This window comes from Henckelia pumila, chromosome 3, assembly GCF_033568475.1.
Source record: "Henckelia pumila isolate YLH828 chromosome 3, ASM3356847v2, whole genome shotgun sequence".
NCBI lineage: Eukaryota > Viridiplantae > Streptophyta > Magnoliopsida > Lamiales > Gesneriaceae > Henckelia > Henckelia pumila.
In genome coordinates this window covers 116,744,497-116,764,500 of record NC_133122.1, presented here as the reverse complement: position 1 = coordinate 116,764,500, position 20,004 = coordinate 116,744,497, and the positions used below count along the sequence as shown (strand labels likewise).

Here is a 20,004-nt window from a genome sequence, read left to right as displayed (position 1 = left end):
TTTGAATAAAGAATGTTTTTGATTTCTGTATTACAGTCAGTACTTAAGATCTAATTTCGAGGACGAAATATCTTAAGTGGGGGAGAATGTAGTAGCCCGTAACCAAAATCAGTAATTAAGGAATTAATCATAATTACTTGGGTAAAGTTCGAAAGCTCCGAACAGGATAGGAAGCTCCGATGCAGGATCGGAAGCTTCGATGGTATTACGTCAGGCATGACGTGTGGAAGGATCGGAAGCTCCGATCACCCCTATCCGAAGTCAACAAGTGATATTTTGACATGTGGCAGATCAGGATCTTCGGAAGCTCCAATGGCAGGATTGGACGTTTTGATCGAGGTTCGGACGTTCCGATCGAGGTTCGGAGGCTCCGATCATTGTCTATAAATAGAAGGCCGAGAATTCATTTTCAATTGCCAATTCCGGATTTTCTCTCTACTCTAGTTGTATTCGAGTTTTTCTAGCCTTACTAGGCTTGACCCGAGAGTCGTCGAGGCGTTCGATAGTCGTAGCGGAGTTGTGCCCAAGTTTTGGAGGCATCAACATCAAAGGGCTAACGACGGATGAAGGTATAGCTTTTGCTTCCTATAAATATTTAGGAGTATGCAATAGCTTAGTTAAGGCTTTTAGAGCACTTTGATAACAGTAGTATCATTTGGCAGTGTAGAGCAAACTATAGGCATGGACCTAGAGTTGGTAGAGCTTGCACTGATTTGAGGTATGGAAGTACTGTTCGAGATATCCTGACTGAGTATGCATGTAATATGTGATTACATGGTTTATATGTCATTGATTTATGCTGCATTCATTTGCATACTGAGCTATCTCATTCGAGATGTCTGTTAGTAGGGTTTTTCCCTATCCTGTTAGTGGTTGGACTTCCATCGATTTGGGTCCGGCATATCCACTGGTATTATGGTATAGGAGCCACCTCCTGAAGCGACGGCACAGTGTGCTACATACCAGGGCCCGGTCTGTCTCTGTTATCTGATCCTTGACCTCGAGTTTTTAAGGAGTTCACTTTGCATGCATGTATACTCATACTCTCGTACTGAGCGTTTTATGCTCACGTCTCGTACTCTGTGTTTCTGGACACCCTATTCCATGGGGCAGGTTTGCGATTGGAGGAGGAAGGTGGATCCAAGAGGGGCTAGGCAGTGGTTGACCAGCTGGAGCTTTGTCTAGGTTTATTTCTGTTGTTTTGGGTTGATACAGCTTTTGATTTGGTTGTATAATCTATTTTGGATATTTACAGATTCCTTGCCTTGGGATTGTAATTTTAGTAATGTTTCCGCAGTTTTTTCTGATATCTGTTTATTAAGTTAATTGCATGCCTAAGTTCTGTTTAGTAGGTGATCCGGGTAAGGGTCACTACAATAGTTATACCCATTTTTATGATTGTACATACATCAATACTAAGGTAATTAAGTCTTCCTATAATGCCAAACTAGAAGAATCCTTCCAGAGTATATCGACATAAGGTCACACTTACTATACGATCTCAAAACCCGACAGTCATCAGCATCCTGGCATAACTTATCCCTGGGTCTCTAATAAATCATTACCGAGTAACATTCCTATCCGGACCAAAATCATTGGTCAAGGAAAACTTGCTTAACTTTACAGAAGCACAACTTATCCCTGGGTCTCTGATAAATCATTACCCATATCATTTATTGATTCTTTTTATTTCCAAATTCCTGATTAGAGGCTGAGGCTTCCCCTTTATTCCCCACGAGTCACAGACTCACAACTTCACTCCTATACCTGGTCCAGTGCTCGAAGGCGTCGGACAGTGCTCGACCAAGATGGTGGACCAACTAATTTCTCTTGCAAGTGCACTGAAACTGGTCCAGTACTCTCTACTCTCGATTCTTGAATCTCGAGAACTCAACCTCTCGGCTCCCACAAGGAAGAACCTTCATTAAGAAATTTGGTTTTCTTGTGGCTTTTTCAAAATTCTACATTATACATGCTTTACATTTCAATTTGATCCTTTTTTGAAGTTTCACAGGTGTTTTCGTACGCAATGGATTGGACTTTGGAATTGGAGTAGTAATTTTTTTTTATTTTGTTTCATATATTTTTTAAATTTATTTGTGTAAATAACATGTTTTAAGAATTAAGTGCATGTTTTATTTTTGAATTTCATGCTTAAAAAAAATTACAAAACAAATAAGTAAAAAAAACAGGTCCAATTTTCGGGTACCCGACGTGCGGGTATCCGAAACTACCCAAAAATGTCCCGACATTTTCGGATCGTGTTCGGGTAGTGAAATGTACTACCCTACGTATCGGGTATCCGACCCGAACTATTCAAACCCGACACTACCCGACCTGACGCCCACCCCTACTTGGAGCACAAATGCCTCCAAACAACCTCTGAAGTTTGAAAAATTCCAGATCAATTCTGACTAAGGGTCGCACCTCCTCACGTCTAGTCCCGATCAAAGTTCACAACTCTTGGTATTACTTGACCTGGAATACTAATGAAAATTCATCATCACAAAGCAACAACCTAAAGAGTTCAAAACAGCCAACTGTTCTAAGGAAACCCTCCTAGAACAAACACTCAAGCCCCCTGGTGAATCGCATCACCCATGTTACTATCCATAGTCAATTGATTAACTAGGTCATCCCCGAAAAAACACTTAGTACTAATCAACTGAAAACATGCATAATTCAATATTAATTATACACATGTTAAAACAAACGACTCATCCTTTATTCAATATAATAAAAATAATCCAAAATATTACAATACTTGAACCACCAATCCAGGTTCTAAAACAATTTTTATTCCAATCCTATGTAATACATAACTTAATCAAAAGATTAAACTGAAAGATGTACAATACAACAAAATCTTAGTACATCAAGTAACTGAAAACATTAATACATATGAAATACTTTTTACAACAAAACTTCATACAGTATTTAAATTCTGCGGAAATCTTACATTTCGTCTATTGATCTTGAAGATGAGGTTTCCCGTGTACCACTCATGTCAGCAGACCTTCTTCCTAACAATATCTAAAAGATTAAATCTCGCTAATCTACCGGATCCTTCCAATATTGTTGGGTTCCTTATCTGGTAGATAAGACAAGATTTTCCTGACAATCTCTCCAACTACTAGTGAAGAGTCTTCCGGGGTGGCTTCCTTGGTCGACGCAGAATGGATGACTACACATCACACATTCCATTCAACCCTGAGAAGCACCTGACATTGATAACTGGATCTTTTCTTCTAGATACATCCTGATGGGATCCACATAATACGAACCTCTGATGCCAACCTTGGCAATGACGATCTTGAAAAAGCCTAAATACCTTGATATTCCACTTCCTGATACTACTATCATCATTGAATCTAACTTGTAATCCTACGAAGGATCACCCAAAATCAATAATATGTCCCAAAGAGTCTTATTTCATGCTTTGATACCATAAATGTAGTGACCCGCACCATGATCACCATATAATCAGGATTTAAGCATGAAATTAAACATTAAATAACCTTAATCAGTGTAAATGCGGAACTTAAAATAAGTCAATACTAGAAAGTAAAGCCTAGTGGTCAAACATGCCATCCAGCCTTGGTCACCACCTAATCTTGTCGACCTCAATAGTAACAACCTGCATCTGCCCCATTGAATGGATTATCCAGATAACAGAAACAACCGAAAGTGAGCCTAACATGCTCAGTACGGGATTATGAGTACGAGGCATTATATGTGCATGTATGCAAGTGAACTGGGTACCAAGACACTCTGGTCAAGAAACTAGCTCATAGATCTGGCTCAGGGTATATAGCACGCTGCGCCGTCGCATCAGGAGGTGGCTCCTATACCCAATGGATAATGGTGATCTGATACTAGTACAAGTGTCCAACCATAACGGTGACCTGACACAAGACTTACGTGTTGGAACATGCGTTCTCTGATCACACGGATGTGATACCCGGAGCAGCGGAAGTTTAAAAATTTTTATTTTTTGATATGGAACGATTCCATATCGTGGGTATCAAATCCTAACGATTAAAATCTTGCAAGTAAAAATATAAATACACAATTAAATATTTTTACCTATTCAAGAAAAGGCTTGATTATGGACTCCAACAGAATTTAATCTGCTCTTCTTGTAAATCCCGGGAACCGATGACTATCACGATCAACCTCCGAAATTAAGTTCACTAACAGAAAACTTAAACCCTCTGATTGATTGTACTAGAAATCAATCAGATGTTTATCGATGAGATTAAACAAATTTGATCTGTCAATTCAGAATGTAATTTTTCACAAAAATCACAGACTGAATTATCTCAAAAAGGAGTAAAGAATTTCGAAAATCCCCTTAGAATATTTAGTGTGTAATTCGAAAAACTGCAAGAATAGTTGTTTTTGATTTTCGAACACTACACATGTATTTATAGATAATTTCTAGACTAGATTAAGTTATAATTGTATTAGGACTCTAACTCCTTAGGGCCCACAATCCATAACTTAAGCCCAACAAGCCAAGCCTGTTATTATAGAAATTAATATAAAATTCATCGTGACTCCGATTGATAAACTGATTTTACCAATGTGCACAGAAACCATTTCTGCATCTTTTGAAGTCAAGATAATTTTTTTGAATCCGAATTCAGTGATTTCCAAAAATGCCCATCCCTATGTCATTTTAGGAAATTCCATTCCTTTTATTTAAGAAGTCCAACTTCTCTTTCATTAAATTTAACTCTTTAAATTTAACTATCTCAACGGGGTTTAGTAAACCATTACTTGTGTGACCCTCAATGGTTTAGGGATACAGCTAGCCGTGGGCTCACAACTCCTTGTGACTCGGAACAACAATTTCCGACTTGCCCAACAAATCATGGTAAGAGCGTCTAACAACATCGCCCCATAATTTCCTAGGTATCACTGATAGTGCCTGCAAGAACCAGTAGATTTTGGTTAGCGTACAGTACTGTCCCTTCATCCATATATCCCGATCGAATCAACAACCATTGGTGCATCGAGAGTCGTTCGAGATTCGATAACTATGCATTACATCTTGGAGATCAAATAGTGACATTGCATGTGTTACTAGGAAAACCGAGTAACCTAAAACACATCATGTACTCTGGTCAGAGATTCGTCACACTAATATCTCCTTAGATCACATAGGATATCCACACTCGCAAGTATGTGGTGAATCCTTGACAACAAAGCATCGACTCCTATATGTGTCATAACTATACCCAATCCCGACACCTGATGACCCCAATAGAGTCGGTAAACGAGTCAAAGTACAGTACTAGCATATAGAGTCTCAATGATGTGTCAAGTAGTAAGGACTAATGGTGTACAACCAAAACCGCGGACTTTATCTACTCGATAACTGATAACCACTTGGAAAGTCCGAATAGGGTAGTTCGATCATTCATCATATGAATATCTATTTGCATGCTTTGAACATCTCCATGTCCATTACCAATGAAACGTGGTACTTGGCATCACAAACGCTAGTCTCAATCTCGAGCGATCCTTATAAAAGCCATTATAAAAGTGTAAATTATATTAAACAAAAGATTGTTTTACATAGAGTCATAAAAGCCCTTAGCCACAAGTTGGCTAACTGGGCACCCACTCTTTCAATCTCCCACTTGCCCTAAAGCCAACTAGTCATACTACGTAATCTCATTGCTTCGCGATGTTTGTCAAACAATGGTCCTGGCAAGGGCTTAGTAAGTGGATCAGCGATATTGTCTGTAGAGGCCACTCTCTCGACAGTGATGTCTCCTCTTTCCACAATCTCCCAGATGATGTGGTATTTCCTCAGTACGTGTTTGGATTTTTGATGAGATCTTGGTTCCTTTTCCTGAGCAATGGCACCAGTGTTGTCGCAGTACACCGGAACTGGACCAACAGCTTCAGGAATTACGCCCAACTCTTGGACGAAATTCCTCATCCAAACGGCCCCTTTAGCAGCAGCTGATGCTGCAATGTATTCTGCCTCAGTGGTGGAATCCACTGTGGTGTCCTGCTTGGAACTCTTCCAAGAGACAGCACCGCCATTGAGCATGAATACAAATCCGGAGGTTGACTTCGAGTCATCCACATCACTTTGAAAGCTAGAGTCGGTATAGCCTTCCAATTTCAATTCTCTTCCTCCATAAACCATGAATATATTCTTAGTCCTTCTCAAGTACTTAAGAATATCTTTCACGGCTTTACAATGCATTTGATCGGGGTTGGCCTGATATCTGCTCGTGACACTCAGAGCAAAGGCTACATCCGGTCTGGTAGATATCCTCCCATACATAATACTACCTATGGTTGACGCATATGGTATGTGTGTCATTTTCTCTATCTCTTCGTCAGTCTTGGGACACATAGACTTGGATAGAAAAACTCCATGACACATAGGTAGATGTCCTCTCTTGGACTCATACATAGAAAAACTTTTCAATATGGTGTCGATGTAGGTTGCTTGAGTGAGTCCTATCATTCTCTTAGATCTATCTCTATAGATCTGTATCCCTAGAATATAGGATGCCTCACCCAAATCCTTCATCGAGAATCTACCTGATAACCATATCTTTGTTGACTGCAACATCCCTACGTCATTCCCAATGAGTAGGATGTCATCAAAATAATGCACTAAGAACGTCACCGCATCCTTAACTACTTTCTTGTACACGCATGGTTCCTCCGGGTTTTTTTTTTATGAAACCAAAGTTCTTTATTGTTTCATCAAATTTCTGGTTCCAACTTCTTGATGATTGTTTGAGACCATAAATTGATCTCTGAAGCTTGCATACCTCATGCTCGCTTCCCATAGATGTGAATCCCTCGGGCTGCATCATATAGATTTCTTCCTTAATGTTTCCATTAAGAAATGCAGTCTTCACATCCATTTGCCATATCTCATAGTCATACCATGCTGCTATGGAAATAAGGATTCTTATGGACTTGAACATTGCGACTGGTGAAAAGGTTTCATCATAGTCAACTTCTTGTCTTTGAGTATAACATTTTGCTACCAATCGTACCTTGTAGGTTAGTACCTTGCCATCAGGCCCAAGTTTTCTCTTGTAAATCCATTTACACACTATTGGAACAATTCCATCGGGAGGATCTACTAAAGACCAAACTTGGTTTGTATGCATCGAGTCTATTTCCGATTGCATAGCTTCAAGCCATAATTCCGAATCCGCATCAGAAATTGCTTTCTTGAAGTTTCTTGGATCACATCCAATGTTGGGTTCACTTTGATCCCCTTCAAGAATAAGACCATATCGAATAGGAGGTCTAGAAGTCCTCTCGGATCTCCTAGATGTAGGCATGTCCACTGAAGGTTCTTGAGGTGTGGGATCGTTATTTTGTATCTCAGGTTCTTCTCGAATTTCTTCGAGTTCCATCATCTTGCCTTTCTTATCTAATAAAAACTCCTTCTCCATGAAGGTGGCATTCCTCGAAACAAACACTTTTGTTTCAGTAGGATGATAGAAATAATATCCGATTGAATTCTTTGGATATCCTACAAAATAACAAAAGGTGGATCGACTATCCAACTTATCTCCCACTGTCTGTTTCACGTAAGCAGGACTTCCCCAAATCCTCAAGTACGAATACTTAGGAGCTTTGCCATTCCATAACTCGTATGGAGTTTTATTCACTGCTTTGGTGTGAACATTGTTCAACAACAACACCGCCGTTTCAAGTGCATAGCCCCAAAACGAAGGAGGGAGCTCAGTGAAGCTCATCATAGATCGAACCATGTCCAACAAAGTTTGATTGCGACGCTCCGAGACACCATTCAGCTGAGGTGTCATAGGAGGAGTCCACTGAGAGAGAATCTCATTCTCTTTTAGATAGCTCAAAAACTCGGTACTTAAGTATTCTTTACCTCGATCTGATCGAAGTGCTTTAATACTTCTACCTTGTTTGTTTTCTACTTCAGCCTTGAATTCTTTGAACTTTTCAAATGATTCAGACTTATATTTCATTAAATATAAATACCCATACCTAGAATATTCATCAGTAAAGGTAATGAAGTAGGTGTGACCAAATTTAGTACCGATACTAAATGGTCCACAAACATCTGTATGGATCAAATCCAACAGGTTTTGACTACGCTCAGGCTTCCCTTTGAAAGGAGATTTATTCATTTTTCCTTTTAGGCAGGACTCACAAGTAGGTAGAGAGTTAATATCAGACATATCAAACATGCCCTCTCCCACTAGCTTGTTCATCCTCCTTGAGGAAATATGACCTAGCCTAGCATGCCAAAGGTTTGCTGGGTTTTGACTATTATTTTTCCTTTTATTTGTTGTTACCGGTTTATCAACATAATTAATTGGAACGTCTTTTAATTTTAAGTTATATAGATCATTTTTAAATTGTCCATTTCAAATCAAACATTCATTCTTGTAAATATTTCAAATCCCATTCGCAAATTTTCAAGAAATAACTTCTCTATCAAGAATAAAAAAAAGAAATAATGTTTTAATGAAATCTTGGTACAAATAAAAACATCTCTCTCAAAATATAGCTTAAAATTGTTTTTGCAAAATTAAACAAATGTTTCCCATAGCTTTTGGATTCAACTCTGGAACCATTCCCGAGCCTTAACTGGGTCTCACCCATCCTAAGCTTACGACTTCTTGTCATCATCTGCAACTCATTGCAAATGTGAGATCTACATCTGATATCCAATACCCAAGAAATAATATTAAGTGAAACATTTATAAAATATAACCTTTGTAGTTCGTAACTACTCGATATACATTCTTTGCAGTTGCGCTTCCAGTAACCGGGTTTCTTGCAGTGATGGCAAACTTATTTAGACTTGTCCATCTTTGCATGTAACATTTGGCCTTGAGATCATGGTCCTACCATTTCTCTAGCTCGGCCAACCTTTCCGAAGTTACATCAGCCGGGGCTGTTTTTCGGAGGAGCCTTTTCTAACACTTAGAAAATCTTTTCCGAACTCAGGACAATCTTAACTTATGGAACCATTCCATATAGTTTGCGCCAGAAAGTTTGTTTTGTTCGAGAATTGAAACATGTGGATTACGAAGATTCATCATAATGATATACTGAGATGAAACAGACAATAATCGATGATTGTTTAATTAATTTACTAAGACATAAAATATGGCGAAATTTATTTTATGAATTTCACTCCCACTATTTTAACGGTTTCACTACCCTCTATTGAAAACGGAAAACTAGTTTTCTTAGTGGGAACATGGAGTCCAATTGACAAACTATAGTCCCGAATAATATCAGCCAACCATAATTTTCAAAAGGTAGAGCCCAATTGCTTCCAAAGCAACCCCCATGTTTTTACCTCATGTCCAATAAGGGCCCAATAATATGACGCCGTTTATTTTTACATATCAAGATTACCCATCAATATTAAGTTGTGATGGACGGTCGCCATGTGGATCCCCAATAATATGAGCCAATCCCATGGGAGTTCCACCCAACTTACAACATGTGTCGATCCAATGTACAGCTTTCCGACGAACGGGCCCCCCCAATAATATGAGCCGGACCGTGCCCGCGGGTATCATCTCATACATTGATCGTTGATGGAAGGTAGGAACATTTAAACAATATTTAAATTCCCTTTTATAAATCTTGATATCAATTTTAAATCATATTTAAAATGAGGGATTTTTAATTTTGAAAATTCGTCTCATCTTTTAAAGTTTGTATGCTTGCGGGATTCATACAATTTAGTCTAAACATGCATACAACAATAATATCATATATTATTTAAAGGATGATCGATCCCAATCACTAATCGACCCGTGGTTGCCAATCACGAGTCTAAGTCCAATCCTAGGTGATATGCAAGTATGCAATGCAATCCTATTACATTGAGCTTCCAATTTACATTTTTTCGGTCTTTATTGTCTGCTGGGCCCATCATTGTCTTCAAATCTTTATCTCCCACTACGTCTAATAAATTTACAATAAATTTCGATGATAAATGGGGAATACATATTTAAGGGTGGGAACGGGCCATAAACCAGGCCCACTTTTTATTACAAATGACAATTCAAATTGGGCCATAAACCAAGCCCATTAATAAAACCCAACAACAATAAAACCAAATGTAAACAACTTAACATACACCTATAATATTGGTCATGGCAATCGATCATCCTTTTATCTAATATTTAATTCAATAATTAAATAATTGGATAACATGCAATGACATCATAATTAAAAAGATAAAATCAAATTTTATCTTATCCTTTCATAAGATCATATCTTATCATCAATTGTACCAAAATAATTAATTTTATAAAATCTAATTTAACGGATAAAATTTATAAATTTTCCAAAAATTCAAATTTATCCAAAAATCAATTTTTAAAAATTTCGGACTCAAATAATTTGATCCGATGCCTCGTGGACCAATCAAAAACAATTTTCGATCGGACCAAAAACTAAAATTTCAAAATTTTAAAATTCTGGAAAAAACTAAAAAACTTTAATTTTTCGGGCTGCCCGGGACGTTCCTGGGCAGCCCTGGCCCCACGTGAGGCAAGGCAGCCCCCACGTGGGGTGTAGGGCAGCCCCTAGGCTGCCTTGGGCAGCGACCTCGCTGCCCTGGGCAGCAACGATTGCTGCCCTTTTGGGCAGCGATCATACTGCCCAAAAGGGAAGCAATCGTTGCTGCCCCTTTGGGCAGCAATCTCGCTGCCCTGGGCAACAACGATTGCTGCCCTTTTGGGCAGCGATCTCGCTGCCCCGTTGCCCTGTTCAAATTTAATTTTTAAAAATTTTCGTTTTGTTTTGAAAACCGAGGCTAAAATTTTGTACAATCGATTAAGTTTAATCGTTTGATCAAAGCTTACGATCTGGCTCTGATACCACTGTTGGAACATGCGTTCTCTGATCACACGGATGTGATACCCGGAGCAGCGAAAGTTTAAAAAATTTTATTTTTCGATATGGAACGATTCCATATCGTGGGTATCAAATCCTAACGATTAAAATCTTGCAAGTAAAAATATAAATACACAATTAAATATTTTTACCTATTCAAGCAAAGGCTTGATTATGGACTCCAACAAAATTTAATCTGCTCTTCTTGTAAATCCCGGGAACCGATGACTATCACGATCAACCTCCGGAATTAAGTCCACGAACAGAAAACTTAAACCCTCTGATTGATTGCACTAGAAATCAATCAGATGTTCCTCAATGAGATTAAACAGATTTGATCGGTCAATTCAGAATGTAATTTTTCACAAAAATCACAGACTGAATTATCTCAAAAAGGAGTAGAGGATTTCGAAAATCCCCTTAAAATATTTAGTGTGTAATTCGAAAATTGCAAGAATAATTGTTTTTGATTTTCGAACACTACACATGTATTTATAGATAATTTCTAGACTAGATTAAGTTATAATTGTATTAGGACTCTAACTCCTTAGGGCCCACAATCCATAACTTAAGCCCAACAAACCAAGCCTGTTATTATAGAAATTAATATAAAATTCATCGTGACTCCGATTGATAAACTGATTTTACCAATGTGCACAGAAACCATTTCTGCATCTTTTGAAGTCAAGATAATTTTTCTGAATTAGAATTCAGTGATTTCCAAAAATGCCCATCCCTATGTCATTTTAGGAAATTCCACTCCTTTTATTTAAGAAGTCCAACTTTTCTTTCATTAAATTTAACTATTTAAATTTAACTATCTCAACGGGGTTTAATAATTCCACTCCTTTTATTTAAGAAGTCCAACTTTTAGTAATATCTTAGCTCCTTTGACTATTCTTCATTCCCCTCCATCACCTCCAACACTCCATCCACCATTGTTGAAGAGTGAAATGTGACTTCAAGCTTTGTGATTTCATTTTTCGAATGATCCGTCCGTTAAAATTTATTTTCGAAGGTAGATTCGTGATCCCGACAGCGAGAGCTTTGTTCTATAGTAAGTTTTTCTCCGATCAGTTATATTTCTATTTTCGGATGTTTTTAGAATCAATTGTGTTTCGGTTATGATGTTCTTGAGATAGTTATTATCGTTTATTCTCAGTCGGATCGGAAAAAAGCGTCGTTCGGACTTGTTATGATTTTTGGAAGCTTATTTTGAAAATGGGGATTTTGAGATTTGTTGGATTGGATTTTTTTTTGTTGTTTTGGTATTGGTTTGAGTTCATTGTGATGTTATACTGTTGTTTTGTGTTTCCGGTTTGATCAGAATATAGCCGTTATGTCGCCGGTTTGAGTTTTGGGATTTTTGATTCGTTTGAATTAATGAACCGTTGGAACTTGGGTTTGATTCTCATTGTTGATCTTATTTTGCCTTCATACAAATTCGTTTGAAGTTGGTTGAGCCAGAGTTAGCAGTAATCGAGCGTCTAAGAGTTAGACGAAGAGCGGTAAAGAGTTTTACCTTGAGCTTTTGTTTTGGTAGTTGTATGGATTTTGATATAACCTCTTTTTTTAGCGTATACAGAGTTGGAGCTATTTTACAAAGAAAAGGTACAAGCAGACATCGTTTAAGCGGAATAGAACACTCAAGACAGATGGTTTTTGAGTTTTCCTTAAATCACATACTTGAATCAATACTTGTTCTAGAATGGGGAACTTATTTTGTGATTGAATTCTTGTTATTAATTGAATTATGATTTAATGTCTTGTGTTTTCTATATGCATTCATCTCGATCCTAAATCTTTGATTTCAGCGGGCTGTACGGCCCTGTTTGTTTATACGTTTTGAGGGACATATTGTGAGTGGCCTGGATTGTAGAAGTTCACCTAGTATCAGCATACTCCTTATAGTCGCACCAAAGTCTAGAGGATGGAGATACGGGACACCACCTCGATCGGGAGAGTCGATAAATTGTTACGTGATCTCATCCTCGGGATCCCAAAAGAATAGCATAAATTCCTTGATTATCAGAGTTGATATCCCGATTTTAAAGACATGCATTTCATTTGTATTAACATTGAATATGTTGTCTGTATTTCACGTTATTGAGATATTACATGTTACTGCATGTTATGTTGCTTTTAATGGGAATATCATTCTCACCGGAGTTATCCGGCTGTTGCTTTGTTTTGTATGTGAACTTGGCAACAGGTGGGGCAGGATCGAGTCAGAGAAAACTTAGTTCTTAGCGTTTATTCTCAGTCGGATCGAAAAAAGAGCATCGTTCGGACTTGTTATGATTTTTGGAAGCTTATTTTGAAAATGGGGATTTTGAGATTTGTTGGATTGGATTTGTTTTTGTTGTTATTGGTTTGAGTTGATTGCGATGTTATACTGCTGTCTGTGTTTCAGGTTTGATCAGAATATAGTCGTTATGCCGCCGTTTTGAGTTTTGGGATTTTTGATTCGTTTGAATTGTTGAACCATTGGAAGTTGGGTTTGATTGTCGTTATTGATCTTATTTTGCCTTTGTACAGATTCTTTTGAAGTTGGTTGAGCCAGAGTTAGCAGTAATCGAGCATCGAAGAGTTAGACGAAGAGCGGTAAAGAGTTTTACCTTGAGCGTTTGTTTTGGTAGTTGTATGGATTTTGATATAACCTCTTTTTTTTAGCGTATCCAGAGTTGGATCTATTTTAACGAGAAAAGGTAAAAGCAGACATCATTTAAGCGGGATAAAACACTCAAGACAGATGTTTCTTGAGTTTCCCTTAAATCACATACTTGCATCAATACTTGTTCTAGAATGGGAAACTTGTATTTTGTGATTGAATTCTTGTTATTAATTGAATTATGATTTAATGCCTTGTGTTTTCTATATACATTCATCTCGAGCCTAAATCTTTGATTTCAGCGGATTGTACGACCCTTTTTGTTTAGACGTTTTTGGGGCTATATTGTGAGTGGCCTGGGTTGTATAAATTCACCTAGTGTCAGCATACTCCTTATAGTCGCACAAAAGTCTAGAGGATGGAGATACGGGTCACCACCTAGATCGGGAGAGTCGGTGTGTTGTTACGTGATCTCATCCTCGGGATCCCAAAAGAATAGCAAAAATTCCTTGATTATCAGAGTTGATATCCTGGTTTTAAAGACATGCATTTCATTCGTATTAACATTGAATATGTTGTCTATATTTCATTTTATTGAGATACTACGTGTTACTGCATGTTATGTTGCTTTTACTGGAAATATATTTCTCACCGGAGTTATCCGACTATTTCTTTGTTTTGTATGTGTACTTGGCAATAGGTGGGGCAGGATCGAGTCAGAGGAGAATTTGTTAGCATGAAGATCAAGGAATAGAAGTGGGACTCGGTTTAGTAGTCGAACAACATGTCAATCTATTTTATTTTGAAGCATGTTTAGAACTCGAACTTGTTTTATGTTTGTATTATCTAATATTCAAATATTGTGGATTGAATATTGTCGTTGCATCTATTGTATTCATCGTTTTGTATTGAATGGATTATGAAGTTGAGTTTGGTTTGAGTTTATTTCTGGAAATTGGGTCAGAGTTGCCCTCGCTCGATCGGTAGAGTTTGACCGATCGAGCGAGAGTGTCTGTAGCCTCTTCTCTATTTTTTAGAGTTTTGCCCGCTCGATCGGTTGAGTTTCACCGATCGAGCGAGCGGTCTTCAAGAAGGCGGGCAGAGTTTTGCTTGCTCGAGTGGCAAGATCTTACCGCTCGAGCGAGGCCCCTTTGCATGGAAAATAATTTTTTTTATTGTCTTTCAATCTTGGATCTTGTATGCTTATTTATTGTTTAATCCGATAATAGATGTTTAGAACTGATGTCTCACATCATGTATGCAACATATAGTCGTGACATGCTGTATATAAAGGCATATAAAACATGCAAACACATAATACATGCATAATCAATCTGGATATCTTGAATAATACTTTCGTACCTTACTAAAGCAGATCCAAGAAGCTCCCCTCTAGGTCCAAGCCTACCATTCAGCACTACAATCACTACAAGAAAAACGGCTAAAGACAACGCTTTTTCCCCGTTTTTAATGTCCCCAAAAAGCGTTGTCGTAGCCAGTGTTGTAAAAGACCATGCTCAAAGATAACGCGGAAAAAACGTTGTCGTTTCTGGAAAAGACAACGCTTTATCTAAAAAATACAACGTTTTTAAGCGTTGTCGTTCCTGGAAAAGACAACGCTTTTTAAGCGTCGTTGTATCTGAAAAAGACAACGCTTAAAAAAGAGTTGTATTTGTTCAAATAAAAAACAAAAAAAATTAATTCACAAATTTTCAATATTATAAATCACTCAAAATTCAAAAAATTATAAAATAAATTTAATATAGAGTCTTCCAATATTATAAATCATTCAAATATAAAATAATCGAATTCTAAATTAATGAACACTAGGAAAAAAACTAGCATGTAGCCTCAATCCATCGTTGAGTAGCAGGATGTCTAAATGTCAGTTGCCACTGCCTACTGCTAAAACATGTGGAAGAAGCTGGTATAGCATAAGTCCACCTATATCCACAACCTTTAGTTGGTCCTTTCAACATAGCGTCGCCCATATTAATCAAAAGATACGTGTTTCTGCAAAAGTGGGGTGTTAAAAATTTGAAATAAATCAAAAGTGGGTGGCAAAATAACTTGAAGCATAAAACTATTTATATAAAATAGAGAAAGTTAAGGAAAACTGGGACCCTTGAATCGAATTTTTGGAAACTTCACAAACCAGGGTGTCGGCAGTGTGTCCAAAGTTCAAACAATTCTTTTTTCTTTTTAACAAAATCGTGAGTGGTTCAAAACATATTCTTTAGCTTCTTTGCAATGATAATATTCAACAGCATCTGGATACACAATTCAAACTCTCAAAACTGAGATCTAAATTCTTATCTTTGAGCATAAACATCAACAGTAGAGTAGAGGAAAATAAAGTATTACAAGGAAAAACGTACCGCTTCAATTCTACTTTTAGCTCGGGGGGGAACTCTGGCTCTGAACCGTAAACAGATGAAAATGACACTGTATCTTCTTTGGGGATCGCCACAAAGTTTATAGGAGCAGTGGAAAGTCTTCTCATTTCCTTGAAATATCCGTTTTGTCAACCAGAATAAGAGCGTGGAGTATGGACCTCCGGAGTTGCATAGCCAACAGAGTTCTGACAGGGTGAAGGGGTCACAGATCCATTTCCATATGCTTGGTACCCATTTTTAGTCCTAAAGCTATTGCTTCTTCTAGGACTATGCTTAGAACCATATATCGCCTCTTTCTCAGTAAGTACCATATTTTGAAGTTTATTATGATCCTGAACACAAAATTTCATATCAATGGGGCACATGATAATCATGGTTATTTTTACAATGATTATATGATGTAACGCACTACTCACAATTAGTATGGTCCCATATTTTGTGCCATTGTATATGGTAGGTAATTGTAATATCAGTTGTTGTAAGAGGACATCTTAGTAGATAAACATCTAATTGACGCATAAATATACAATACCAAGAAACTTTACTCATATCATATTAATTTGTTTACCCTGGAACACTTTTTCTCCTCTTCCTTTTGTATTCTAGTCACTTTGTAATCCTCCAGTTTTGATACCAAATGAACTTGAAGGCAAATGATACAAAAACAAAAGAGCCAATTACTCCAATCATAGAGAAGAAAAAAAATTTGAAAGTGCACATGAAATATTTAGGAAAACCAACCCCATCATAGAGAAACTATTTATGTTTCTCATCCTCCCGTGCCAGCATATGTCTAATCAGGATTTCAACCATGGCTGAAAATCACCACGTTACCTCCAGATACATAACCAACTTAATCAAGAAACAAAAAGTCTTATAGTCTCTAATGAAGTACCTGGTATTTTACTTATCATAGTTCTTGCTCGCTCTGCACGTTTTAGATTTATTATTATGTGTGAACCTCTCCCAGCACTGTACCGATTCTCATCCTGATAAATCAGACCATAATTACAAATAAGCACATAAGATATGTGAGAAAAATTTTCTTCATCCTATTCTCACCAAACCACACTTTTTAGATCAAAACCATTATTTTTTAGCTTACTCGAATATAATTTTCGAGCCAATTTTCTTCATCACAAGCAGAAAGCCATCGGTCAATCTTTTCCATTATTTCTTTGCTGAGTTAAAGCTTCATCTTTGGCATTATATATTTGGGTTTCTATGTTAGTTAATATTTCACTCGGATCCCCCAAACCTGCAAAAGATATGGATTCCAATCAGTACCTAGCAAAAAATAATATACATAGAGATCTTCTCGAGGACAGTGTCATCTACCTGATTCTATCAACGCATTAGTTTTTTCAGCAGCACTACTTGCATCAGGTTAAATATGAATTTTATGGCATATTTCTTCATGTTCTGAACTCTTCTTCAGGACATCCTTCAGCCTGCTAGATTACAGCCTACCGAGTCTCTCAACCTCTGCCAATTCCTGCCCGTGATAGCATTAGATTTCCCAAACTATATTAACTTAAAAGGGCAGAGTGCAAAACATATTAATGATCTTATTTAAATACCTGTTCAACTACCTCGACTGTAAGAGCACCTGCTTTCACAATTTCATATTTTGACAAATTGAGGGGATCGAAGTAATCTTCAAGAAGTAGAACTTCTCTTCATGTTTTGTGTCCATTAATTTCCACAGTTCGAAGAGAGACCCAGCTACATCTTTCAGCTGCAGCATATCATAGGTTTCAATGAAAGGGAACATGGGAGATCCCTTTATGTGTAAGGTTACTCTCTCATAATCAATCTAGGGAATGAAAGATGCGATACAATAGGAAAGTAAATTTCATTTCCTAACAACTGAACAGTAATGTTGATGGAATCCAAATTAATGACTCTTAAACAAACAATTAAATTAAATTAAATTAAAATAAAAATCATCCAAAAAATCATTGACTTGCATTGTAAGAACTCTCGAACATCGATAATTATTCTTCCACCAGATCAATAAATATTCCACACATACTTATAAATTTCAAACCAACACAGTTCCAACACACAAAAGGAAAAGACATGAACACAATCACCAAAAACACCTAAAACCAGAAGAGTTTCAAGCAAAAAATACCTCTAAGCAACAGTGGAGATGTCGACTACACTGTAAGAAGCATAAAACCAAACACCTTGCGGGATTTGAGAATAAGGATTATGAAGTTCAAGATTTCTTCAATCGTTGATATGTTGAATAGTGGATGTGCACATCAAAATGAGGAATGACCATTGTTGCATTCAAGAATCCAGCCACTGCCACTGCATTGCAAATCTGCAGGGAAGAAACAGTAACAAGAAAAATAATAATTTTCAGCAAAAAATTATCCGAATTAATATTTTATGAATAAATAAAAAAATTAAAGCACAAAAATCAAACCATATTGCGAATAGAAAACAAGCACAAACAAGAAATTAATATTAAAAATGAAGTCCTATGAATTTGAATATTAAAATTCTGTCATGTTTAGTATCACTTTTCATCCAAGTCTCGATATTTTTACAAGTAAAACCAAATAATGCAGCAAAGAAAGTGCAATCACTATTCCAGATTCATGGGAAACCACAAACGCGGTACATATTTGCCAATAACTTGAGTATCAACCCCTAAATAATACAAAAGATAAGAAGAAAGAACATTTAACGATGACATTGAATATAGCACTGGACTAAGCAATTTAACTAAAACCGTTAATTATAGAATTTGAAATTGTTTCTGAGCCTGATTTAAATTTTAGAGGTATGTAACTCATATGAAATTTCTTGAACCAAACAACTTGCAAGCTCAAGACAAGATTCAAATACCATGACATAGAAAGCAATTGACTAATTATGGCAATGAGCTTAATTCAACCTTGACCACAAAATGTAGAAACTTCCCGTTTGATTAAAATTCGAAAAATATATTCTGACAGCAGCCTATATCCATGACATGAGAAAAAAAAAATATAAGAAAACTTACTTTTGCATCTGTAGACTCTTTTAGTCCTGACATTTCTTCGAATGCACTATTAGAACAAAGAACTTTTGCTCCAAAGCCCAAAGCCCAAAGCACCTAACGCGCCCACAACTTCTTCATCAAAATGTAAAATATCAGTATTCCTTCCAGATTTTGCATCTGGAAAGTTAAAAAAAATACAATGATTGAAGGAAACCCTTATGTACCTCACAACAAAAAAATGGTAAGCAATTTAAAAAAGCCCATAACAAGACTTCATGAGGGACACACAATATATAGCAACTTTAATTTCAATTAATCTCCGACTCTCTGCTTCACTAGAAATTAGGGTTGTCACTTTGTAAAATAAGCCAGGAAAATATGATATCAGAAAATGTATCTACATCTAAGTATATATAAGATCGAATCATCATAAATATAAACTTTTTATTAAAATGCTAGATTCTATTAATGTTAAAATAATACAGTGAATAATTTCCAAATATTGTGTAGATCAAAAATGAGTCCAGCCACTGCCACTACATTGGAAATGTAGTAACCCAGATTTCATTTTAAGATAATAATATGATAAACATGATTAAGGATTGATAATTAATCAATTTCGGAGTGTTATTGGACTTCGGAAGAGAATATGGGCTTTTGACTTTGGGCCGGATCGGAAGCTCCGAACTCAGATCGGAAGCTCCGATCCCAGCCACTTCGGAAGCTCAGCGGAAGCTCCGATCCTGGAACAGAAGTTCCGATCTCCAGCTGCCAGCAATGCTCGATGACTAAGCCACGAATTTTGACAAGTGTTGAACGTAGAGCAGATCGGAAGCTCCGATCCCGACGTGTCACACATGCATGCAATGAGCTGGATCGGAAGCTCCGATCCTGAAATCGGAAGTTCCGATCCTGGACGGGAATTTTGCCTATAAATAGGGCTTCCCAGATTCATTTCTACATACGAATTCCCGAGTTTCTTTCTTCAGTTATATAGTGTGAGATATACACTTGAGGGCCCTATCGGTTATAATAGAGGTTCTGGAATAAGCAAGGTATGATTATAGTCATCCAGGACTAGCGACTCCAAAGGGCTAACTACAAAC

General features: G+C 37.1%; 1 pseudogene; it reads right to left on the bottom strand.

Moving 5' to 3' along the window:
• Positions 1 to 15,342: 15,342 nt before the first annotated feature.
• LOC140889351 (65-kDa microtubule-associated protein 6-like) lies at positions 15,343 to 18,952 on the bottom strand (annotated as a pseudogene).
• Positions 18,953 to 20,004: the final 1,052 nt, after the last annotated feature.